The following is a 27720-nucleotide window of genomic DNA, read 5'->3' on the forward strand; positions in this document are numbered from 1 at the left end:
AGGTGGTCACAAAGCATCAAACTGATCTCCCTGTGCTATGTGGTTGCTTCCCACTAGCTATCTATTTACATTTGGTAGTTTATATATGTACATGACACTCTCTCACTTCGCCCCAGCTTACCCTTCCCTCTCCCCGTGTCCTCAACTCCATTCTCTACATCTGCATCTTTACACCTGTCCTGCCCCTAGGTTCTTCAGAACTATTTTTCTTTTAGATTCCTTTTATATGTGTTAGCATACGTTATTCATTTTTCTCTTTCTGACTTAACTCTGTATGACAGACTCTAGGTCCATCCACCTCACTACAAACAACTCAATTTCGTTTCTTTTTATAGCTGAGTAATATTCCATCATATATATGTGCCACATCTTCTTTATCCATTCATCTGTTGATGAACACTTAGGTTGCTTCCATGTCCTGGCTATTGTAAATAGAGCTGCAATGAACATTTTGGTACATGAGTTTTTGAATTATGGTTTTCTCAGGGTATATGCCCAGTAGTGGGATTACTAGGTGATATGATAGGTCTGTTTTTAGTTTTTTAAGGAACCTCCATATTGTTCTCCATAGTGGCTATATCAATTTGTATTCCCACCAAGAGTGCAAGCGGGTTCCCTTTTCTCCACACCCTCTCCAACATTTATTGTTTGTAGATTTTTGATGATGGCCATTCTGACCTGTGTGAGGTGATACCTCTTTGTAGTTTTGATTTGCACTTCTCTAATGATTAGTGATGTTGAGCATCCTTTCATGGGTTTGTTGGCAATCTGTATATCTTCTTTGGAGAAATGTCTATTTAGGTCTTTTGTCCATTTTTGGATTAGTTTTTTGTTTTTTTGATATTGATCTGCATGAGCTACTTGTATATTTTGGAGATTAATCCTTTGTCAGTTGCTTCGTTTGCAAATATTTTCTCCCATTCTGAGGGTGGTCTTTTCATCTTGTTTATGGTCTCTTTGCTGTGCAAAAGCTGTTAAGTTTCATTAGGTCCTCTTTGTTTCTTTTTGTTTTTATTTCCATTTCTCTAGGAGGTGGGCCAAAAAGGATCTTGCTGTGATTTATGTCGTAGAGTGTTCTGCCTATGTTTTCCTCTAAAAGTTTTAGTGTCTGGCCTTACTTTTAGGTCTTTAATTCATTTTGAGTTTATTTTTGTGCAGGGTGTTAGGGAGTGTTCTAATTTCATTCTTTTACATGTAACTGTCCAGTTTTCCCAGCACCACTTATTGAAGAGACTGTCTTTTCCCCATTGTGTATTCTTGCCTCCTTTATCAAAGATAAGGTGACCACATGTGGGTGGGTTTACCTCTGGGCTTTTGATCCTGTTCCATCGATCTATATATATGTTTTTGTGCCAGTACCATACTGTCTTTTTTTGTTTTTAATTCTTTTAAATTTTATTCATTTATTTTTTGGCTGCATTGGGTCTTCATTGCTGTATGTGGGCTTTCTCTAGTTGTGGCAAATGGGGGTTAGTCTTTGTTATGATGCACAGGCTTCTCATTGCAGTTGCTTCTCTTGTTGCAAATCATGGGCCCTAGGCACACGGGCTTCAGTAGTTGTGGCATCCAGGCTCAGTAGTTGTGGCTCATGGGCTCTAGAGTGCAGGCTCAGTAGTTGTGGCACACAGGCTTAGTTGCTCCGTGACATGTGTGATCTTCCTGCACCAGGGCTCAAGCCCGTGTCCCCTACACTGGCAGTCGATTCTTAACCACTGCACCACCAGGGAAGCTCCATATTGTCATGATTACTGTAGCTTTGTAATATATTCGGAGGTCAGGGAGGCTGATTCCTCCAGCTCTGTTTTTCTTTCTCAAGATTGTTTTGGCTATTTGGGTTCATTTGTGTTTCCATATAAATTGTGAAATGTTTTCTCCTAGTTCTGTGAAAAATGCCATTGGTAGTTTCACAGGGATTGCATTGAATCTGTAGATTGCTTTGGGTATTATAGACATTTTCACAATATTTATTCTTCCAATCCAAGAACATAGTATATCTCTCCATCTGTTTGAATCATCTTTAATTTCTTACATCAGTGTCTTATAGTTTTCTGCATACAGGTCTTTTGTCTCCTTAAGTAGGTTTATTCCTAAGTATTTTTTGTTGTTGTTGCAATGGTAAATTGGAATTTTTCCTTAATTGCTCTTTCAGATTTATCATCATAAGTGTATAGGAATGCAAGAAATTTCTGTGTATTAATTCTGTATCCTGCTACTTTACCAAATTCATTGATTAGCTCTAGTAGTTTTCAGGTAGTGTCTTTAGGATTCTCTATGTATAGTATCATGTCACCTGCAAACAGTGACAGCTTTACTTCTTCTTATCCTATTTGGATTCCTTTTATTTCTTCTTCTTCTCTGTTTGCTGTGACTAAAACTTCCAAAACTATGTTGAATAATAGTGGTGAGAGTGGGCAACCTTGTCTTGTTCCTGATCTTAGTGGAAATGATTTCAGTTTTTCACCATTGAGAATGATGTTGGCTGTGGGTTTGTCATATATGGCCTTTATTATGTTGAAGTAATTTCCCTCTATGCCTCCTTTGTGGAGGGCTTTTATCATAAATGGGTGTTGAATTTTCTCAAATACTTTTTCTGCATCTCTTGAGATTATCATATAGTTTTTAATCCTTCAATTGGTTAATATGGTGTATCACATTGATTCATTTGCATATATTGAAGAATCCTTGCATTCCTGAGATAAACCTCACTTGACCATGGTGTATGATCCTTTTAATGTGATGTTGGATTCTGTTTGCTTTTATTTTGTTGAGGATTTTTTCATCTATGTTCATCAGTAATATTAGCCTGTAGTTTTCTTTGTTTGTGACATCTTTTTCTGGTTTTTGTATCAGCGCGATGGTGGCCTCGTAGAATGTGTTTGGGAGTGTTCCTCCCTCTGCTATATTTTGGAAGAGTTTGAAAAGGATAGGTGTTAGCTCTCCTCTAAATGTTTCATAGAATTCACCTGTGAAGCCATCTGGTCCTGTGCTTCTGTTTGTTGGAAAATTTTTAATCACAGTCTCTTGTAGACAGCATATATACAGGCCTTGGTTTTGTATCCATTCTGCCAGTCTATGTCTGGTTGGAGCCTTTAATCCATTTACATTTAAGGTAATTATCGATATGTATGTTCCTATTACCATTTTCTTAATTGTTTTGGGTTTGTTATTGTAGGTCCTTTTCCTTCTCTTGTGTTTCCTGCCTAGAGCAGTTCCTTTAGCTTTTGTTGCAAAGCTAGTTTGGTGGTTCTGAATTCTCTTATCTTTTTCTTGTCTGTATAAATTAAAGATTTTAATTTCTCCATCGAATCTGAATGAGATCCTTGCTGGATAGAGTAATCTTGGTTCTAGTTTTTTTCCCTTTCATCACTTTAAATATGTCCTGCCACTCCCTTTTGGCTTGCAGAGTTTCTTCTGAAAGATCAGCTGTTAACCTTATGGGGATTCCCTTGTAGGTTATTTGTTGTTTTTCCCTTGCTGCTTTTAATATTTTTTTCTTTGTATTTAATATTTGCTAGTTGGATTAATATGTGTCTTGGCATGTTTCTCCTTAGATTTATCCTGTATGGGATTCATTGTGCTTCCTGGATTTGTTTGACTATTTCCTTTCATATTAGGGAAGTTTTCAACTATGATCTCTTCAAATATTTTCTCAGTCCCTTTGTTTTTCTCTTCTTCTTCTAGAACCCCTATAATTCGAAAACTGGTGCATTTAATGTTGTCACAGAGGTCTCTGAGACTGTCTTCAATTCTTTTCATTCTTTTTTCTTTATTCTGCTCTGCAGTAGTTATTTCCACTCTTCTGTCTTCCAGGTCACTTATCCATTCTTCTGCCTCTTTGGAAGATTTTAGTCAATAGCAGTTATTCTGCTATTGATTCCTTAGAGAAAAATTTTAATTTCATTTATTGTGTTGTTCATTATTGTTTGTTTTCTCTTTAGTTCTTCTAGGCCTGGGTTAAACGTTTCTTGTATTTTCTCCAGTGTATTTCTGAGATTTTAGATCATCTTTACTGTCATTACTCTGAATTCGTTTTTAGGTAGACTGCCTATTTCCTCTTCATTTGTTTGGTCTGGTGGGTTTTTACCTTGCTCCTTCATCTGCGTTTTATTTATCTGTCTTCTCATTTTGCTTAACTTACTGTGTCTCCTTTTCACAGGCTGCAGGTTCATAGTTCCCATTGTTTTTGGTGTCTGCCCCCAGTGGTTAAGGTTGATTCAGTCAGTTGTGTAGGCTTCCTGGTGGAGGGCACTGGTGCCTGTGTTCTGGTGGATGATGCTGGATCTTGTCTTTCTGATGGGCAGGACCACATCTGGTGGTTTGTTTTGGTTTCTGTGATCTTATTATGATTTTAGGTATCCTCTCTCCTAATGGGTGGTGTTGTGTTCCTGTCTTGCTAGTTGGTTGGAATCTAGTGTCCAGTGCTGAAGTTTGCTGGTTATTGAGTGGAGCTGGGTCTTAGCCTTGGGACAGTGATCTCCTCTGGGAGAACTCTCACCAACTGTTATTATGAGGGTCTGGGAGGTCTCTGGTGGACCAGTGTCCTGATCGGGGCTCTCCCACTTCAGAGGCTCAAGCCTGACACCCGGCTGGAGCACCAAGACCCTGTCAGCCACACAGCTCAAAAGAAATGGGAAAAAAGAAAAAAAAGAGAAAAAAGAAATAAAATAAAGTTATTAAAATAAAAAATAAAAAAAATACGAAAATAAAATATAAAAAAGTAATGAAGAAAAAGAAGAGTGCAACCAAACCAATAAACAAATCCACTAATGTTAACAAGCACTGAAAACTATACTAAAAAATACAGACAGACAGAACCCTAGGACAAATGGTAAAAGCATACGTATACAAACAAAATCACACAAGGAAGCATACAAATATACACTCACAAAAACAGAAAAAGGAAAAACAAGTTATATATATATACATATATATATTTATATTATTATATAAAGGAAGAGAGCAACCAAATCAATAAACAAATCTACCAATGATAATAAGCTCTAAATACTAAACTAAGATAAACATAAAACCAGAAACAAATTAGATGCAGAAAGCAAACCCCAAGTCTACAGTTGCTCCCAAAGTCCACTGCCTCAATTTTGGGATGATTCGTTGTCTATTCAGATATTCCCCAGATGCACGGTACATCAAGTTAATCGTGGAGATTTAATCCACTGCTCCTGAGTCTGCAGAGAGAGATTTCCCTTTCTCATCTCTGTTCGCATAGCTCCTGGAGTTCAGCTTTGGACTTAAAGCCACCTCTGTGTGTAAGTCACCCTCTGGCATCTGTTCTTCACCCAGACTGGAGGGGGTTAAAGCAGCAGCTGATTTGGGGGATCTGGCTCATTCAAGCTGTGGGGAGGGAGGGGCACAGAATGTGGGGAGATCCTGTGGTGGCAGAGGCCGGTGTGATGTTGCAACAGCCTGAGGTGCGCCGTGTGTTCTCCCAGAGAAGTTGTCCCTGGATCACAGGACACTGGCAACAGCAGGGTACACAAGCTCCCAGGAGTTGAGTTGTGGATAGTGAACTGTGCTTGCACACAGGATTCTTGGTGGCTGCAGCAGCAGCCTTAGCATTTCCTGCCTGTCTCTGGTGTCCACGCTGATATCCGTGGCTTGCACCTGTCTCTGGAGCTCATTTAGATGGTGTTCTGTGTCCCCTCTCCTTGTACCCCCCAAAACAATGGTCTCTTGACTCTTAGACAGTTCCAAACTTTTTCCCAGACTCCCTCCTGGCTAGCTGTGGTGCACTAGACCCCTCAGGCTGTGTTCATGCAGCCAACCCCAGTCCTCTCCCTGGGATCTGACCTCTGAAGCCAGAGTCTCAGCTCCCATGGTGAGCAGACAAGCCACGGAGGCTGGTGAGTGCTGGTTGGCACTGAACTTCTGTTTAGGAATCTTTTCACTTTGCCCTCTGCACTTCGGTTGCTGTGCTATCCTCAGTGGCTCCAAAGCTTCCCTCCTGCCCACTCCCCTTCTCCACCAGTGAAGGGACTTCATAGTTTGTGGAAACTTTTCCTCCTTCACAGCTCCCTCCCAGAGGTGCAGGTCCTATCCCTATACTTTTGTCTCTGTTTCCTTTATGCTTTGAAAATAAGTATTGTACAATGTATTCAACATGTAAGTTTAGAAGTTGAGTGGAGGGTGGATATATGAGTCTGGAACTCAAGAGAGGCTTCTGGGCTCAAATATAATGAAAGACATTGGCAAATAGATGGTTTGTATAAATATAGGAATAAATGAGTTTACTAAGAGAATGAGTATACATTAAATAAAAAAATAGAGAAACAGGGAATGAGGAACAGAAGACTCCAAACTTAATAGTTTAGAAGAAAGAAAGATCCAACAAACAGACTGCAGAAGGGAATACTGTGTGAGAGAATTTAAATCACAAATGTACAGTAAATGATGAGGTAAATTGAGCAGGAGGAGCAAAGATATCAAGGAGGAGGAAGAGATCAACTCTGTCAAATATTGCTGATAGATCAGGTAAATGAATATTGAAGAAGATAGATAAGTAAGCTAACATTAAAATTTGATGATTGCAGTTAATGACATGATGGTTATTAGTGATGTTTATTTGAGAAGTTTCAATGGAATAGTAAAGACAAAAGCTACTTAAAATGTATTCAAGAGAGAATAAAGACTTCTGACTTCTGCTAAGCAATGCAGAAAGCTGCCAGTAGCATAATCCTATGGTTACAATTAGAAGAAATCCAGAAAAATCTACAAATAAGTAAATTTTTAAAATTGTTTCTTGAATAGTAGCTGATATACTGTACAATTCACCCTTCTAAAGTGTACATTTCACTGGTTTTTAGTTTATTAACAAATGTGTAGCCATTTCCACTAATTCCAGAGCATTTTTATGAGCCCAAACAGAAACTCATTACTCAGTTATTCCCCATCCCCCCTCCTTATAGATATCCTAAGGGGTATGAAGTGGTATCTCATGGCTATAATAATAAAAAAAAATAGTTAAAAACAATGTTGGAGATAATTCGAAGAAATTTTAAAATTCATAAACAGCTTGTGGGAATGAAAAATGGTACAGCCAATTTGCAAAAAAGTCTGATTTAGAGTTACCATATGATCCAGTAATTCCAATCCTAAATACTACCCAAGATAAATGAAAACATATTTCCATGCAAAAACTTGTACAGAAATGTTTATATCAGCATTATTCAGATATGCATCAATAGATAAATTAAAGATTATTGAGCAATAGAAATTATTTATTATTATTATTCAGCAATGGAAATAATTGAATTCTTAATAAATGATACAAAATGGATGAACATTGAAGGTATTATGCTAAGTAAAATAAACCAGTACTAAAGGATCACATATAGTATTATTCAAATTATTTGAAATGTTCAATGTAGGCAAATCTATAGAGACAAAAACTAGATTAATGGTTGCTTACTGCTGGGGTACACCAGAGCATTGGGTGTAATGGCTTAGGATTGTGGGATTTCTTTTGGGGGTAATAAAGAGTTGTCTGTGATGATGGATGAACAACATTGTAAATATATTAAAACTCATGGAATTGTGCACTTTAAAAGGATGAATTAAATAGGATGTCAGTTATATCTCAATAAATCTATTAAAATAAACAGTGAACTGTGGTATATACAAACAATGAAATATTATTTAGTAATAAAAATAAATGAGCTATCAAACTATGAAAAAGTATGGAGAAACTTTAAATATATATTGTAAGTGAAAGAAGCCAATATGAAAAGACTCTATACCATAGTCTTCTTGACAGAAATCTGCCAAGTCGAAAGACAGTGAAACATCTTTAAAGTGAGAGGAGAAGCAACAACAATACTGTAACCCAAATGTTATGCTCAGTGAAAATACTTTTTCAAAAAGGAAAAATAAAGAATTCTGGAAATAAAAACAGAGAGAATTCATTGCAAGTGGAACTACACTAAATAAATATGAAGTAAAATTTAGATAGAAGGAATATAATAGCAGATAGAAATGCAAATGTATTAAAATAAACAAAGAGTGTTGGGAATAGAACAAATAAATGTAAAATAAAAATGATTCTTTTCTTATTCAACTTCTCTAAAGAGGTAAACTTGTTTAAAGTAAAACTGAGCAATGTATTTTATTTTTGTACCTTATGTAAAGGTAAAATCTACAATGAAAATAGTGCAACGGATGGAAAAAAAAAACATAGGGAATATACTGTTGTAAGTTCATAGAATAAACATGAAGATATATAATGTTATTTGAAAGTAGGTTCTAGTTAATTTAAGATGTAGAATTTAAACTCCAGGGCAAAACTAAAAAAAAAAAAAATTAAAAATAAATATAGTAGGTTAGTACTGAAGATGAAGTAGAATCATAAAAATGTTTCCATACCCAAGATTAAATCAAATAAGGAAACAACAAACAGATATAGCAAATAGAAAATAGGTAGAAATATGACAGAATTATTCCAAACATAAAAATATTTGCTGTAAACTTGAGTTGTTGACACATACCTATGAAAAGACAGATACTCTCAGACTGTATTAAAAAATGCATTAACAAACCCCATACTGTCTACAAAAACAAAACAAGAAATCTTCACATACTTTATTTATTTTTTTTTTTTTTTAACATCTTTATTGAAGTATAATTGCCTTACAATGGTGTGTTAGCTTCTGCTTTATAACAAAGTGAATCAGTTATACATATACAATATGTTCCCATTTCTCTTCCCTCTTGCATCTCCCTCCCTCCCACCCTCCCCATCCCATCCCTCTAGATGGTCACAAAGCACCGAGCTGATCTCCCTGTGCTATGCGGCTGCTTCCCACTAGTTATCTATTTTACATTTGGTAGTGTATATATGTCCATGACACTCTCTTACCCTGTCACATCTCACCCCACCCCCTCCCCATATCCTCAAGTCCATTCTCTAGTAGGTCTGTGTCTTTATTCCCGTCTTGCCACTAGGTTCTTCATGGCCTTTTTTTTTTTTTTTTTTTTTTTTTTTTCCCCTTAGATTCCGTATATATGTGTTAGCATACTGTATTTGTTTTTCTCTTTCTGACTTACTTCACTCTGTATGACAGACTCTAACTCCATCCACCTCATTACAAATACCTCCATTTCATTTCTTTTTATGGCTGAGTAATATTCCATTGTATATATGTGCCACATCTTCTTTATCCATTCATCTGTCGATGGACATTTAGATTGCTTCCATGTCCTGGCTATTGTAAATAGAGCTGCAATGAACATTTTGGTACATGACTCTTTTTGACCTATGGTTTTCTCAGGGTATATGCCCAGTAGTGGGATTGCTGGGTCGTATGGTAGTTCTATTTGTAGTTTTTTAAGGAACCTCCATACTGTTCTCCATAGTGGCTGTATCAATTTACATTCCCACCAACAGTGCAAGAGTGTTCCCTTTCCTCCACACCCTCTCCAGCATTTATTGTTTCTAGATTTTTTGATGATGGCCATTCTGACCGGTGTGAGATGATATCTCATTGTAGTTTTGATTTGCATTTCTCTAATGATTAATGATGTTGAGCATTCTTTCATGTGTCTGTAGGCCATCTGTATATCTTCTTTGGAGAAATGTCTATTTAGGTCTTCGGCCCATTTTTGGATTGGGTTGTTCGTTTTTTTGTTATTGAGCTTCATGAGCTGCTTGTAAATCTTGGAGATTAATCCTTTGTCAGTTGCTTCATTTGCAAATATTTTCTCCCATTCTGATGGTTGTCTTTTGGTCTTGTTTATGGTTTCCTTTGCTGTGCAAAAGCTTTTAAGTTTCATTAGGTCCCATTTGTTTATTTGTGTTCTTATTTCCATTTCTCTGGGAGCTGGGTCAAAAAGAATCTTGCTGTGATGTATGTCATAGAGTGTTCTGCCTATGTTTTCCTCTAAGAGTTTGATAGTGTCTGCCCTTACACTTAGGTCTTTAATCCATTTTGAGTTTATTTTTGTGCATGGTGTCAGGGAGTGTTCTATTTTCATACTTTTACATGTACCTGTCCAATTTTCCCAGCACCACTTATTGAAGAGGCTGTCTTTTCTCCACTGTATATGCTTGCCTCCTTTATCAAAAATAAGGTGCCCATATGTGTGTGGGTTTATCTCTGGGCTTTCTATCCTGTTCCATTGATCTATATTTCTGTTTTTGTGCCAGTACCAAACTGTCTTGATTACTGAAGCTTTGTAATATAGTCTGAAGTCAGGGAGCCTGATTCCCCCAGCTCCATTTTTCGTTCTCAAGATTGCTTTGGCTATTCGGGGTCTTTTGTGTTTCCATACAAATTGTGAAATTTTTTGTTCTAGTTCTGTGAAAAATGCCAGTGGTAGTTTGATAGGGATTGCATTGAATCTGTAGATTGCTTTGGGTAGTAGAGTCATTTTCACAATGTTGATTCTTCCAATCCAGGAACATGGTATATCTCTCCATCTATTTGTATCATCTTTAATTTCTTTCATCAGTGTCTTATAATTTTCTGCATACAGGTCTTTTGTCTCCTTAGGTAGGTTTATTCCTAGATATTTTATTCTTTTTGTTGCAATGGTAAATGGGAGTGTTTTCTTAATTTCACTTTCAGATTTTTCGTCATTAGTGTATAGAAATGCAAGAGATTTCTGTGCATTAATTTTGTATCCTGCTACTTTACCAAATTCATTGATTAGCTCTAGGAGTTTTCTGGTAGCATCTTTAGGATTCTCTATGTATAGTATCATGTCATCTGCAAATAGTGACAGCTTTACTTCTTCTTTTCCGATTTGGATTCCTTTTATTTCTTTGTCTTCTCTGACTGCTGTGGCTAACACTTCCAAAACTATGTTGAATAATAGTGGTGAGAGTGGGCAACCTTGTCTTGTTCCTGATCTTAGTGGAAATGGTTTCAGTTTTTCACCATTGAGGACAATGTTGGCTGTGGGTTTGTCATATATGGCCTTTATTATGTTGAGGAAAGTTCCCTCTATGCCTACTTTCCGCAGGGCTTTTATCATAAATGGGTGTTGAATTTTGTCGAAAGCTTTCTCTGCATCTATTGAGATGATCATATGGTTTTTCTCCTTCAGTTTGTTAATATGATGTATCACATTGATTGATTTGCGTATATTGAAGAATCCTTGCATTCCTGGGATAAACCCCACTTGATCATGGTGTATGATCCTTTTAATGTGCTGTTGGATTCTGTTTGCTAGTATTTTGTTGAGGATTTTTGCATCTATGTTCATCAGTGATATTGGCCTGTAGTTTTCTTTCTTTGTGACATCTTTGTCTGGTTTTGGTATCAGGGTGATGGTGGCCTCGTAGAATGAGTTTGGGAGTGTTCCTCCCTCTGCAATATTTTGGAAGAGTTTGAGAAGGATAGGTGTTAGCTCTTCTCTAAATGTTTGATAGAATTCACCTGTGAAGCCATCTGGTCCTGGGCTTTTGTTTGTTGGAAGGTTTTTAATCACAGTTTCAATTTCAGTGCTTGTGATTGGTCTGTTCATATTTTCTATTTCTTCCTGGTTCAGTCTCGGCAGTTTGTGCCTTTCTAAGAATCTGTCCATTTCTTCCAGGTTGTCCATTTTATTGGCATAGAGTTGCTTGTAGTAATCTCTCATGATCTTTTGTATTTCTGCAGTGTCAGTGGTTACTTCTCCTTTTTCATTTCTAATTCTATTGATCTGAGTCTTCTCCCTTTTTCTCTTGATGAGTCTGGCTAATGGTTTATCAATTTTGTTTATCTTCTCAAAGAACCAGCTTTTAGTTTCATTGATTTTTGCTATTGTTTCCTTCATTTCTTTTTCATTTATTTCTGACCTGATCTTTATAATTTCTTTCCTTCTGCTGGCTTTGGGGTTTTTTTGTTCTTCTTTCTCTAATTGCTTTAGGTGCAAGGTTAGGTTGTTTATTCGAGATGTTTCCTGTTTCTTGAGGTAGGCTTGTATTGCTATAAACTTCCCTCTTAGCACTGCTTTTGCTGCGTCCCATAGGTTTTGGGTCGTCGTATCTCCATTGTCATTTGTTTCTAGGTATTTTTTGATTTCCCCTTTGATTTCTTCAGTGATCACTTCGTTATTAAGTAATGTATTGTGTAGCCTCCATGTGTTTGTATTTTTTACAGGTCTTTTCCTGTAATTGATATCTAGTCTCATAGCGTTGTGGTCGGAAAAGATACTTGATACGATTTCAATTTTCTTAAATTTACCAAGGCTTGATTTGTGACCCAAGATATGATCTATCCTGGAGAATGTTCCATGAGCACTTGAGAAAAATGTGTATTCTGTTGTTTTTGGATGGAATGTCCTATAAATATCAATTAAGTCAATCTTGTTTAATGTATCATTTAAAGCTTGTGTTTCCTTATTTATTTTCATTTTGGATGATCTGTCCATTGGTGAGAGTGGGGTCACATACTTTAAATATATAAGCACATATAGGTCAAAATTAAAGTTTGAAATAGGAAGAGGAGATATCAAGTTGGCAACATAGGTCACTCCTGACTTTAGTCTCCCTCACAAGAAGACCAACTAGCAGCTATCTATAGACAAAACACCACTGAAAAAATCTCAGAACATGGGGGTGAAGCTGAAGCACCCCAGATCACAGAGACCTAGAAGCATCCTATTAGTAAAGTAAGAGGAATAGTTACATTCTGCATCACCCCTCCCCCAGGTCAGCACAACAGCACACTGAGAGGGCCCCTCCTGAGCCTACGTTTTCTTCACTGGGAAAAAGAGAGCTCAATGAGTACATCCAGCTCCCCTAGCATTGTGGGACACTTCTGGGGAGGCCCACTCAAGTCTCACTTCACAGGAATCACAGGGGGTTTCTGTAGGGATTGACCACTGAAGATCAGTTTGAGATACAGCAGGGGGCTGGACTGACAGCACCCAGTGCTCAGATCTTGGCAGACTACATTCCTTCTCACTGGAGGCTAGAGATAAACCCTAGCAAACAGTTCTATCAATCTGTATAAACAAGTTGGTGACACCATCTGGCCAGGGAGCAATTCTGCCTGATTCAGGTCCACAGCCAATGAATCATATGGGTCTTGGAGCCTGCTTTACTGCCCTGCCAGAAAATGGAAGTAAATTTGAAGTTGTGCCTAGTGCTGAATATAGCTCTCAGTCAAACCCAAGCAGGAAAACTAACCAGAGCACCTGGAAACTACATATCCTATCCTATAGCCTTCCTCACAGCAGCACCCAAGCACAGAGTCCAGCCAGCTGCTCTGACCAAATGCAGAGCCAAGCCAGTGGTCCTATCTGGACAGGGATCTTGGTGGACAGATATGCAAGACTTTGATCCCCAACATATGAGACTTATTGGCCTTGGAGCTTATTTTAGCCAGGTAGGAAAGCAAATATGAAGCCATGCCTACAGCTGAGCATAACCCCCATTTCATCCTGGCCAGCTTAACCAGAGTACCTGGGAAGCTGCATAGACCATCTTACAACCTCACTTGTAGCAGCACCAAAGCAGAAAGCCCAGCCAGTGGCTATATACTGCAGAGCTAAGCTGGTGTCCTTGTCCGACCAGGGAACTCAGACAGCTCTGTCTGATTTGGGTCCTCAGTGAGCTGTACAAAACTTAGACCCTGTTTGACTGCCCCACCTGAGCAAGGAAGAATTCAAGCCCCACCTATTGTTGATTATAGTCCTCAGTCTCACCCAACCAAAAAGCCTAACCCAGAAAGCTGTGTGGCCCAACCTACAGTCCTACTTACAGTGGCACCCAAGGAGAGAGCTTAGCCAGCACCTCTGCCCATCTGCAGAACAAAGCTGGTGGGGCTGTCTGACCAGGGAGCACAGTGGTCAGTTCTACTTGATTCAGTTCTACCTGCCAACAAGCTGAACTGACCTTGGAAACTGTTCTACTGCTCTGCCCTGGCAGGGAAACAGATTCAAATCCCCAGGCACTATAGGATATCGGTTACAGTCATGTCCAAATAGGAAGCCTGGCTAAGAACACCAGGGAAGCACCTACTAGCGCTCTGCTTATAGCAGCACTTGAACATAAAGCCCAGCCAGCAGCCCTGCCTATCTTGTGTCTTTGTATAGTCAAGGAGTTCAGTAGGAAGTTTTGCCTGATTCAGGTTCCCAACCAATGATCTGAACTGGCCTTGGAGCCTCTTCTACTGCTCTGCCCAGGCAGGGAATAAAATCCAAAGTGTCACCTACAGCTGAGTATAGACACCAGACCTGACCGAAAAGAAATCCTAAGTAGAGCACTGGAACACCTGCATAGCCCATCCTACAGCATTGCTTACAACTGCACCCAAACAGAGAACCCAGCCATCAACTCTGCCTAATTGCAGAACCAAGGTGCTAGACTTATCCGGCCAGGCTGCTCAGAGAGCAGTTATACCTGATTTGGGTTCCAAGCCAATGAGCTGTACAAAACACGGAGCCTATTCTACACTACCACACCACCCAGGATGGGAAGCGAATTTGAAGGGACACTTACTGCTGAATATAGCCTCTAATCCCTCCCTAACAAGAAACATATACAGAGAATCTGGGCAGACCTAGATCCCATCTTACAACAGTGTTTGAGAGGAAACTAAATCATCAGTCTTAACCAATTATTTCCAGCCAGTGGCAAGCCCCTTGATTTCAGACTACAGGCGATGGTCTCACCCAAATAGAGATTCAGACTACAAACTTCACCTTCCCATGGACAGTACCAGCTGACATTTTCAGAGCCCCAAGTTGAGGTGGATGGTGAAGGACTATGCCTGCCAAAGGTAAACTGTAAAGTCTGGGAGAGGAGTCCACTTAAACAAATGTGCATATAAAACTGCAATGAATCAAGTTTCATAAAGAATCCAGTAAACGTGATACGACTAAAGGAAGCTAATAAAGCTCAAACAACTGATCCTAAAGAAATGGAGATCTATGAATTGTCTGACAAAGAATTTAGAATAACCCTCTTAAAGAAGTTTAGTGAACCACAAGAACACAAAGATGACTAAATAAAATTAGAAAAACAATGCAAGAACTAAATGAGAAGTTCAACAAATAAATAGAAATCATCAAAACAAACAAACAGATATTTTAGAGCTGAAGAATATGTGACTGAATTGAAGAATTCAATAGAGAGCTTTAGCAACAGAAATGACCCAGCAGAAGTAAGAATCAATGAAGTGGAAGATAGGTCATTTGAAATGATCCAGTCAGAGAAGCAAAAAATAAAAATAAAATAACACAATAAAGTAAAATAAAATAAAATGAGTGATAAAAGCCTATAGAACTTAGGGGAAACCATGAAAGAAAATAATATGCACATTATATGAATCCCAGAATGAGAAGAGAAAGAGAAAAAAAAAAGAACAGAAAACATATTTAAAGCAATAATGCCTAATTTTTTTTACCAACCTGCAGAGAGAAATGGACATCCAGATTAATGAGGTCCAAAGGACCCCAAATAAACTGAACCCAAAAAAGGCTACCATGAGTATATTATAATGAAATTGTCAAAAGTCAGATACAAGGAAAGAATTTTGAAAGCAGCAAGAGAAAATCAACTTATCATATACAAAGAAACACCCACAAAACTACTTGTGGAATTCTCAATCAAAACTTTGTAAACCAGGCAAGTAGAATGATATGTTTAAAATATTGAAAGAAAAAAAAGAAAAAGAAAACTCTTTCAACCAAGAATACTCTATCTTGCAAAGCTGTCTTTCAGAAATGAAGAAGAGATAGACTTTCCTGAACAAACAAAAGAAGAAGGAATTCATTACCATTAGACATGCCTTACAGGAAAGCATAAAAGGCTTCTTCAAGTGGAAATAAAAGGATACTGAATAACATTGTAAAAATATATGAATGTATGTGTAAAACTCACTGAGAAGGTAAACATGTACTCAAAGTCAGATTCTCTAATATTGTAATGATGGTGTATAATTCATTTGCAACTCTAGTTTGAAAGTTTAAAAAAATAACAATAAGAATAACTACAATAATTTTATTGGATACACAATGTAAAAAAATGTAAATTGTAACATCAATAACATAAAATATGAGGGGGAAAACGAAAAGTATCAAGTTTCTCTATGCTATTGAATATAAGTTGTTATCAGCTTAAAATAGGGTGTTATACATATAATATTTTATATAAATCTGATGTTAACCAGAAAGGAAAAACCTATAGTAGACACACACAAAATATTATGATAAAGGAGTGAAAGCATACTGCTACAAAAAGTCATCAACTCACAAAATAAAATAGAAAAATAAGAAACAAAGAACAAAGAATTTAGAAAACTGTTATAAAACCATGAACAAAATGGTAATAGTAAGTTTGTACCTACCAATAATTACTTTCTATGTAAATGGATTAAATTATCCAATCAAAAGACATAGAATGGCTAAATGGATTTAAAAGGCAAGATCCAATAATATGCTGCCTACATGTGATTCACTTTAGTTTTAAAGACACATATTGACTGAGAGTGAAGGGATGGAAAAAGATATTTCAAGAAACAATGACCACATAAAAGCAGGCATAGCTAACATATACCAGAAAAAAGTAGACTTAAGCTAAAAATTATCAAAAGAGACAAAGAAGGTCATTATGTAATAATAATGGAGTCAATTCATTAAGAAAATATAATAAATTGAAATATGTATGCACTCAATAAAGAAAAGCACCTAAATATATAAAGCAAGTACTTACAGAACTAAAAGGAGAAATAAACAGCAATAAAATATAGTTGGGGAATTTAATACTGCACTCTCAACGATAAGAGCTAGCTCATCCAGATAGAGAATCAATAGGCAACGTCAGATTTAAACAACACTATAGATCAAATGAATTTAACAGACATATATAGAACATTTTATCCAAGAACAGCAGAAAACATACTCTGCTTAAGTGCACAGGGATACTTTTCCAATGACAGATCATATGTTAGGCCACAAAACAATTCTTAGCAAATTCAAAAAGATTGAAATCATACTAGTAACTTTTCTGACCACAGTGGTATGAAATAAGAAATTAGTAACAGGAGGAAAACTGGAAAATTTACAAATACATGGAAATTAAACAACACATTCAAGAAGAAATTGAAAGGGCTATACAAAAGGATCTTGAGGAGGAGTCGTCCAGATGGCAGAATGAGAGGATGCAAAATTCCTCACTCCTCACAAGTAGATCAAGAATACATCTACAGGGCTTCCCTGGTGGCGCAGTGGTTGAGAATCTGCCTGCCAATGCAGGAGACACGGGTTCGAGCCCTGGTCTGGGAAGATCCCACATGCCGCAGAGCAACTGGGCCCATGAGCCACAACTACTGAGCCTGCGCGTCTGGAGCCTGTGCTCCGCAACAAGAGAGGTCACAACAGTGAGAGGCCCATGCACCGCGATGAAGAGTGGCCCCTGCTCACCGCAACTAGAGAAAGCCCTCGCACAGAAACAAAGACCCAACACAGCCAAAAATAAATAAATAAATAAATTAATTAAAAAAAAAAAAGAATACATCTACAAACAGAACAGTTCTCTCAGAGCACCTGCTGAACAGTAACGAAGGGCTTTGGACTCCTAAAAGTGCAAGAAAATTATCCTCGCAATCAGGTAGGAAGAAGGAAAGACAAAAAGAAGAGAGGAATCAAAAAAGGGAACAACAACACTGGTGGGAAGCCAAAGGGAGGGTAGGTCCACACACTCAGAAAAACTCCCTCACAGTGAGGAAATCAGCTGGGACAGAAAGGAAACTTCGTGGGATCAAAGGAGAATGCAGTGGATGGTCTGTGCAGGGCAGGACAAAGTAAGAACTGTGCACATCGTTTGCACAATGGCTCTGTGCATCCCAGTCTGAGCATGAGTCACCTGTTTTGGAGGGGGGCTTGGCACCAAAGGTGGGGTTTGGAGCATGGACACAGGGAGGGCACAGCTGTTGGCTGTGAAAAGACAGCCTGAAGGGACAGAAGTAAGGAGCTCCACAACTGGGGAAGTTTGTAGAAAAAGCCCAGGACACCATAGAAGCAAGGCATCATTGTTGAGTGGCTCACAAGGGGCAGAGCTGCCATTACAACCCCTTTCCCCACCCACTGGCTTCTTTGGCCTCCCGTGGGCACTGAGAGGGGCACCCATCTGAGCAGGCTCACCCACCCTTCAAGCCAAGGCCTCCTCCACCCGTGTAGAAGGAGTGCAGCCCAACCCAAAGCCTCCTTGGGAATCAGCCCTGGGTGCCCTTGCCTGAGAGGGGAATCCACCAATGCTGGCAGGAGCTGAGTGCTAAAGTAGGGAGTTAATAGATAAGATCTGGGAAGAGGACAGGTGTTGGCTGCATGGATACAACAGAGGGGATGGGACTGAGGGGCTCTGTGGCTGGGAATGACCCTACGAGAAGTCTGGTCTGCCTAAGAAATGAGGTACCACTGTTGAGTGTCTTGCAAGAGGTGGGGTCACCACCCCCCACACACACCAGTCGCTGCCTCGTTGGGCACTGGGAGGGAGACCCACCAGAGCAAGAATGCCCTAGTCTGTTGCAACTGCCTGCAGGTCTCCTCTGCCACAGGCAATTTGCACACACCCCAATCTTGACTGCCATACCTCTCCTCAGCCTAAGGCAGTAAGTGTGCCCCAATCAGCTGCTGCTTTCTCTCCCTCACGCCTGGGTGGGGAACAGACACCTGAGAGTGGTGCACACTCAAAGGTGGGGCAAAAACCAAAGCTGAGCCCCAGGGGAAGTGCAACTAAGGAATAGGAACAGAAATCTTTCTGTGCAGCTGCACAAGCCATGAATTAAATCCTCACAATCAGCTCAGTAAATCCTGCATCCGTGGAATACCTGAATAGACAATAAATGTTCCCACTCCTGAGACTGGTCTAGGCTTAGCAGCAGTGAATTTTGGGGGCAAGTACATGCAGGAGATGGGCCAGGTCAGAGTCTAAGCTGGGCCCACAGTGACCACAGCAGGTCCAGAGACCTACCTAGAGGCATTGGAGGGCCTCCTGGGGAGGCGGAGATTGGCTGTCGCTCACTAAGGGAGCAAGGACACTGACAGAGGAGGCCCCAGGAAAATATCTTTTTACTATTATATTTTGTTTGTTTTGTTTTGTTCAATTGTTGGTGGTGTTGTTTTTATTTATTTTTATGTATGTTTTTAATTTCTCTATTTTTACTTTAATTTTTGTTGTTTTTTTCCTTGTTTTTGTTCTTTGTTTTTCATTTTATTTTATTTTATTTTTTTTGATGGCATTTATGTGTTTATTTTATGTTTTCTTTGCTTTTTTTTGTTTGCTTTCTGCTTTTGTTTTATTTTCCATTTTTTGTTCTTGTTAGTTTAGTCATTATTGGTGGTTCTCATTTTTGAATTCTTTTCTTTGTTCTTTTTTTTTTCTTTTCTTTTCTGTCTGCTTCTTTGTTAGTTTCTGCTAGTTTTGTTTTGCTCTTATCCTCTGTCTTGGATTTGGTGTGTCTATTTGTATTCTTTCTTCTTTTCTTGTGTGTGTGTGTGTGTGTGTGTGTGTGTGTGTGTGTTGTATTGTTGTTGGTGCTGTTTATTTTGTTTTTGCTATTTGTCTTGGGTTTTGTTTGTTTGTTTTCTTTTCCTTTTTTTCCTCTTCTTTCTTTTTTCTCTGGCCTCTCAGCATGGCTTGGGGGCTTTTGGTTTCCCGGCAGGGGTCAGGCCTGGGCCTTTGGGGTGGGAGTGCTGAGTCCAGGATGCTTGACCGCCAGAGAATTCCCAGGCACAGGGAATATTAATTGGCATGCAATCTCCCGTAGGTATCCATCTCATAAAAAGACCATGTCCCACTGAAATGCCTGCAGGCTGAAGTGCTGGACACCTCACAACAACCAGCAAGAAAGGAACAAAGCCCCATCCATCAGCAGACAGGCTTCCTAAAGCTGGGCTAAGCTCACAAACACCCCAAAATACACGATCTGGCACAGCCCTGCCCACCAGAAGGAAAAGACACAGCTCCACCCATCAGGAGACAGGCAGTAGTCCCTCTCACCAGGAAGCCTACACAAGTCCCCAGACCAACCTCACCCACCAGGGGGCAGACAAGAGAAGTAAGAGGACCTATGACCCTGCAGCCTGTGGAAAGGAGACCATGAACGCAGTAAGTTAGACAAAATGAGAGAACAGAGAAATATGTTGAAGACTAAGGAGTAAGTTGAACACCCACAAGACCAAATAAATGAAGAGGAAATAGGCAACCTACCTGAAAAAGAATTCAGAGTAATGATAGTAAAGCTGATCCAAGATCTCATACATAGAATGGAGGCATGGAATGAGAAGGCACAAGAAATGTTTAAGAAGGATGTAGAAGTACTAAAGAACAAACAGTGATGAGCAACATAATAACTGAAATGAAAAATACACTAGAAGGAATCAATAGCAGAATAACTAAGGCAGGAGAATGGATAAGTGAGCTGGAAGAAAGAATGGTGGAAGTAACTGTTGCAAAACAGAATAAAGAAAAAAGAATGCAAGGAAATGAGGCCAGTCTCAGAGACCTCTGGGACAACATTAATGCACCAACATTCGAATTATATGGGTCCAAGAAGAAGAAGAGAAAGGGAAGGGGCCTCAGAATATATTTGAATAGATTATACTTGAAAATGTCCTTAACATGGGGAAGTAAAGAGTCAATCAAGTTCAGGAAGTGCAGAGAGTCCCATACAGGATAAACCCAAGGAGAAACACAAAGAGACACATAATAATCAAACTAACAAAAATTAAACACAAAGGAAAAATATTAAAAGCAGCAAGGGAAAAGCAACAAATAACATACAAGGGACTCCCCATAAGGTTATCAGCTGATTTTTCAGCAAAAGTTCTGGAAGCCAGAAAGGAGCAGCAGGATATATTTAAAGTGATGAAAAGGAAAAACCTACAACCAAGATTATTTGACCCAGCAAGGAGCTCATTCAGACTTGACAGAAAAACCAAAAGCTTTACACACAAGCAAAATCTAAGAGAATTCAGCACCACCAAACAAGCTATACAACAAATGCTAAAGGAAATTCTCTAGGCGGGAGAAACAAGAGAAGACAATGACTTACAAACACAAACCCGAAACAATCACAAAAATGATAATAGGAACATACATACTGATAACTTCCTTAAATGTAAATGGATTAAATGCTCCAACCAAAAGACACAGACTAGCTGAATATATACAAAAACAAGACCCATATATATGCTGTCTATAAGACACCCACTTCAGACCTAGGGAAACATACAAACAGAAAGTGAGGGAATGGAAAAAGTTATTCCATGCAATGGAAATCAAAAGAAAGCTGAAGTAGCAATACTCATAACAGACAATATAGACTTTAAGATAAAGACTATTACAGGAGACCAGAAAGGAAACTATATAATGATCAAGGGACAAATCCAAGAAGAAGTTATAACAATAGTAAATATTAATGCACCCAACATGGGAACTCCTCAGTACATAAGGCAAATGCTAACAGACAGAAAAGGGGAATTTGACAGTAACACAATCATAGTAGGGGACTTTAACACTCCACTTACACCAATGGATAGATAATCCAGACAGAAAATTAATAAGGAAACACAATCCTTAAATGACAGATTAGACCATATAGACTTCATTGAGATTTATAGAACATTCCATCTGAAAACAGCAGAACACACCTTATTCTCGAGTGCACAGAGAACATCTTACAGGATACATCACATCTGAGGTCACAAATCAAGCTTGGTAAATTTAAGAAAACTGAAATTGTGTCAAGCAACATTTCTGAACACAATACTATGAGATTAGAAATAAATTACAGGGAAAAAAATGTAAAAAACACAAACACGTGGAGGCTAAACAATATGCTACTAAATAACCAAGAGATCACTAAATAAATCAAAGAGGAAATAATAATAAAAAAAAAACCTAGAAAGAAATGGCAGTGAAAACACAATGACAGAAACCCTATGGGATACAGGAAAAGCAGTTTTAAGATGGAAGTTTATAGCAATACAATTCTATCTCAAGAAACAAGAAAAATCTCAAATAAACAATCTAACATTACACCTAAAGCAACTAGAGAAAGAAGAACAAAAAATCCCAAAGTTAGTAGAAGGAAAGAAATCATAAAGATCAGAGCAGAAATAAATGAAATAGTCATGAAGAAAACAATAACAAAGATCAATAAAACTAAAAGCTGGTTCTTGGTAGAGATAAAAAAAAATTGATAAACCTTTCACCAGAGTTAATAAAAAAAGAGAGAGGACTCAAATCAATAAAATTAGAACTGAAAAAGGAGAAGTCACAACTGACACTGCAGAAATACAAAGGATCATAAGAGACTACCACAAGCAACAATATGCCAATAAAATGGACATCCTGGAAGAAATGGACAAATTCTTAGAGAAGTACAACATTCCAAGACTGAACCAGAAAGAAGTAGAAAATATGAACAGACCAATCACAAGTAATGAACTTGAAACTGTGATTAAAAATCTTCCAGCAAACAAAAGTACTGGACCAGGGCTTTACAAGTGAATTCTATCAAACATTTAGAGTAGAGCTAACAACTATATTTATCAAACTCTTCCAAAACACTGAAGAGAGAGGAACACTCCCATACTCATTCTACAAAGCCACAAATACCCTGATACCAGAACCAGACAAAAATACCACAAAAAAAGAAAATTACAGTCCAGTATCACTGATGAACATAGATGAAAAAATCCTCAAGAAAATACTAGCAAACTGAATCCAACAGCACATTAAAAGGATCATACACCATGATCAGTGGAATTTATCCCAAGAATACAAGGATTCTTCAATATACACAAATCAATTAATGTGATGCACCATATTAAAAAAATAAAGAATAAAAACCATATGATTATCTCAGTAGATGCAGAAAAAGCTTTTGACAAAATTCAACAAACATTTATGATAAAAACTCTCCAGAAAGTGGGCATAGAGGGAACCTCCCTCAACATAATGAAGGCCATATATGACAAACCCACAGCAAACATTATTCTCAATGCTGAAAAACTGAAAGCATTTCCTCTAAAATCAGGAAAAAAATAAGGTGCCCACTCTCACCACTATAATTTAACATAGTTTTGGAATTCCTAGCCATGGCAATCAGAGAAGAAACAGAAATAAAGGAATCCCAATTGGAAAAGAAGTAAAACTGTCACTGTTTGCAGATGACATGATACTATACCTAGAAAATCCAAAAGATGCCACCAGAAAACTACTAGAGCTAATCAATGAATTTAGTAAAGTCACAGGATATAAAATTAATACAAAAAAATATCTTGCATACCTATACACTAACAATGAAAGATCAGAGAGAGAAATTAAGGAAACAATCCCATTTACCATTGAAAAAAAGAAGAAAATACCTAGGAATAAACCTACATAAGGAGGTAGAAAAACCATATGCAGAAAACTATAACATACTGATGAAAGAAATCAAAGATGGCACAAACAGATGGAGAGATATACATGTTCTTAGATTGGAAGAATCAATATTGTGATAATATCTATTCTACACAAAGCAATCTACAGATTCAATACAATCCCTATGAAATTACCAATGGCATTTTTCATAGAACTAGAACAAAATATTTTACAATTTGTATGGAAACACAAAAAATCCAGGTTAGCAAAAGCAATCTTGAGAAAGAAGGATGGAGCTGGAGGAATCAGCCTCCCTGACTTCAGATTATACTACAAAGCTTCAATATCAAGACATTATGGTACTGGCACAAAAAAATAGAAATACAGAACAATGGAACAGGATAGAAAGGTCTGAGATAAACCCACGCACCTATGGTCACCTAACCTATGACAAAGGAGGCAAGAATGTACAGTGCAGAAAAGACAGCTTCTTCAATAAGTGGTGCTGGGAAAACTAAACAGGTACATGTAAAAGAATGAAATTAGAACCCTCCCTAACATCATATACAAAAATAAACTCAGAATGGATTAAAGATATAAATGTAAGGTGAGACACTATAAAAATCTCAGAGGAAAGCATAAGCAGAACACTGTTTGACAAATCACAGCAAGATCTTTTTTGACCCACCTCCTACAGTAATGAAAATAAAAACAAAAGTAAAAAAATGGGACCTAGTTAAACTCGAAAGCTTTGCTCAGCAAAGGGAAACATAAACAAGACGAAAAGACAACCCTCAGAATGGGAGAAAATATTTGCAAAGGAAGCAACTGACAAAGGATTAATCTCCAAAGTACACAAACAGCTCATGCAGCTCAATATACAAAAAAAAAAAACACAATCAAAAAATGGACAGAAGACTTAAATAGACATTTCTCCAAAGAAGACATACAGATGGCCAACAAACACATTCAAAGATGCTTAACAAACATCACTAATTTTTAGAGACATCTAAACTACAATGAAGCATCACCTTACACCAGTCAGAATTCCCATCACCAAAAAAAATCTACAAACAATAAATGCTGGAGAGGGTGTTGGGAATAGGAATCTTTCTACACTGTTGGTGGGAATGTAAATTGATACAGCCACTATGGAGAGCAGTATGGAGGTTCCTCAAAAATTAAAAATAGAACTACCATATGACCCAGAAATCCCACCACTGGGCATATACCCTGAGAAAACCATAATTCAATAAGACACATGCACCGCAATATCCACTGCAACACTTTTTTTAATAGCCAAGCCATGGAAGTAGCCTAAATATCCATCAACAGTGGAATGGATAAAGAATATGTGGTACATAAATACAACAGAATATTACTCAGCCATAAAAAGTAACAAATCTGGGTCACTTGTAGAGACATGGATGCACCTAGAGACTGTCATACAGAGTGAAGTAAGTCAGAAAGAGGAAAACAAATATCATATATTAATGGATATATGTGGAATCTAGAAAAATGGTATAGATAATCTTATTTGCAAAGCAGAAATAGAGACACAGACGTAGAGAACAAACATATGGATACAAAGGGGGAAAGGGGGTGGGATGAATTGTGAGATTGAGATTGACATATATACACTATTGATCCTATGTATAAAATAGATAACTAATGAGGACCGACTGTATAGCACAGGGAACTCTACTCAATGCTCTGTTGTGACCTAAGTGGGTAGTAAATCCAAAAAAGAGGGGATATATGTATATGTACAGCTGATTCTCTTTGCTGTACAGTAGAAACTAACACAACATTGTAAAGCAACTATACTCCAATAAAAATCAATTAAAAAAACAAAAAACAAAACAAAAAACAAATGAAAAAGTATCTTGAGACAAAAATTTTAATCAAAATATCTTAAAACTAATGTGGCAAAAGAAGTTAGAAGAGGAAAGTTTATAGCTATGAACATATACATCAATAAAATTAAAAAAAAATAAAGATCTCAAGCAACCTAACTTTACACCTAAAGTTCCTAAAGGAGTTAGGAAAAGAAGAACAAACTGAGTCCAAATTTAGCAGAAGAAAGGAAATAAAGATTAGAGCAGAAATACATGAACTAGGGAATAGGAAAACAATAGAAATGAGTAAAAAACTGAGGGTTGATTCCTTAAAAAGATAAACAAACTTGACAAACTTTTAGCTAGACTAACAAAGAAAGAAGAGAGAGGACCCAATTTAATAAAAGTATAAATGAAAGAGGAGACACTGTAACTGATACCACGGTAATACAAAGGATCATAAGAGACAACTATCAACAACTATATGCAAACAAACTGGACAACACAGGATAAAAGGATCAATTACCAGACACATACAACCTACCAAGACTTAATCATGAAGAAGTAGAAAATCTGAACAGACCAATTCAACTATTAAGAAGATTGAATGAGTAATCAAATGCTAACCAACAGAGAAAAGACTAGGACCAGATAGCTTAATTAGTGAATTCAACCAAACATTTAAGAAGTAATGTCAAAACTTCTAAAACTTTTCCAAAAAGCTGAAGAGGAGGAAAGACTCCTAAACTCGCTTTATGATGCCAGCATTGCCCTTATGTCAAAGTCAGACAAGGACACTACAAGGAAAGAAAGCTACAGGCTAATATGCCTGATGAACATAGATACAAATATTCTCAACAAAATACTAGCAAACTGAATCCAACAGTTCATTTAAATAATTATACACCATGATGAAGTGGAATGAAATTCAACCCTGGAATGTGAGGATGGTTCAACATACATCACATTAGCAGAATAAAATATTTAAATCCTATGATCATCAGAGTAGAGGTAGAAAAAAACAATCCCACTCTGGGTATATATCCAGTGGAAATAAAATCACTATCTAAAAGAGATATCTACACCCTCATGTTTATTGCAGCATTATTTACAATAGCCATGACATGGAAAGAACCTAAGTTTTCATTAATGAATTAATGGATAAAGAAAATGTGGTATATTATTTATATGTGTAATGGAATATTATTCAACTGAAAAAAAGAAGGTAATTCTGTTATTTACAACAACACAGATGAATCTTTTTTTTTTTTATAGGAACATATTTGCAAAAGCATCAGAGTACACCCAGAACTGTTTGTAAATGACAAAAGACTTAAAAATGACCACTGTTAAAGGTTTGATGAAAGTTCATAATAATGCAGTTGACAAGAAAATTAGTTATTTCTGAGATATACATTTTAAAGTAATAACTAGGATTATTACTTATAACATTATACCAGAACATATAAGATTTTTAGAAATTTCATGTAATGTCTGAAATATTTATATTAACATATTTCCATACATATTTCCATACAAATACAACTATGAGATTTTTAGAAATTTCATATAATGTCTGAAACATTTATATTAACATATTTCCATACATATTTCCACACAAATACAAATATAAGATTTTTAGAAATTTCATGTAATGTCTGAAACATTTATATTAACATATTTCCATACAAATAACCCAATGAAAGTTTAGTATTAGTTGTTTTGTTTGTTTGTTTTTGTATACTGCAGGTTCTTATTAGGCATCAATTTTATACACATCAGTGTATACATGTCAATCCCAATCGCCCAATTCAGCACACCACCATCCCCACCCCACCGCAGTTTTCCCCCCTTGGTGTCCATATGTCCATTCTCTACATCTAACACAGATGAATCTTGAGGGCTTTACACTAAGTGAAATAAGTCAGACAGAGAAAACAAATATTACGTTATCTCACTTATATGTAGAATCTAAAAAAAACACAAACTCATAAAAACAGAGAATAGATTGTTTATTGCCTGAGGCAGGGGATAGGGGGTGATGGAAATGGGTGAAAGATACAAACTTTCAGTGGTAAGATGAGTGAGATTTGAGGATGTAATGTATATCATGGTGAGTATGTTAGCAATACTCTGTTGTATATTTGAAAGTTTCTAATAAAGTAGAACTTAAAAGTTCTCATCACACACACACAAAATTGTAACTGTGGAGGAAATGGATGTGTTAAGTAAACTTTTTTGATAGTTATTTCTCAATATTTACACATATTAAATCATAGTATTATATACCTTAAACTTATACAGTGTTATATGTCAATTATATCTAAATAAAGCTGGAAAAAAGTTGGAAATGGGTGTACCATATAAAGGCTAACTGAAATAAACCTGGAGAAAAAAAATTAAAACCAGACAAAGTAGAATTCAGAATAAATAATATTATTAGAAATGAAGAGGTGATTATATGCTGATTAAAGCAATCAAATCTTGAATAAGGCACTACAATCCTAAATGTTTAGATAGAAAACAACAGAGTTTCAAAATACGTGAAAAAAAATGACAGAAACAGAA

At 37.2% G+C, this 27720-nt stretch overlaps 1 long non-coding RNA gene across 1 annotated transcript in view; it reads left to right on the top strand.

Moving 5' to 3' along the window:
* Nucleotides 1-4695, top strand: part of LOC309653145 — an 823893-nt gene extending 819198 nt beyond the window's left edge. The window contains exon 2 of the long non-coding RNA XR_014259017.1: nt 1903-4695. This is a non-coding gene — a long non-coding RNA (uncharacterized lncRNA). The remainder of the gene's footprint in view (nt 1-1902) is intronic.
* The last annotated feature ends 23025 nt before the right edge of the window (nt 4696-27720 follow it).

Source organism: Balaenoptera physalus, assembly GCF_965194825.1.
Source record: "Balaenoptera physalus genome assembly, chromosome: X".
NCBI lineage: Eukaryota > Metazoa > Chordata > Mammalia > Artiodactyla > Balaenopteridae > Balaenoptera > Balaenoptera physalus.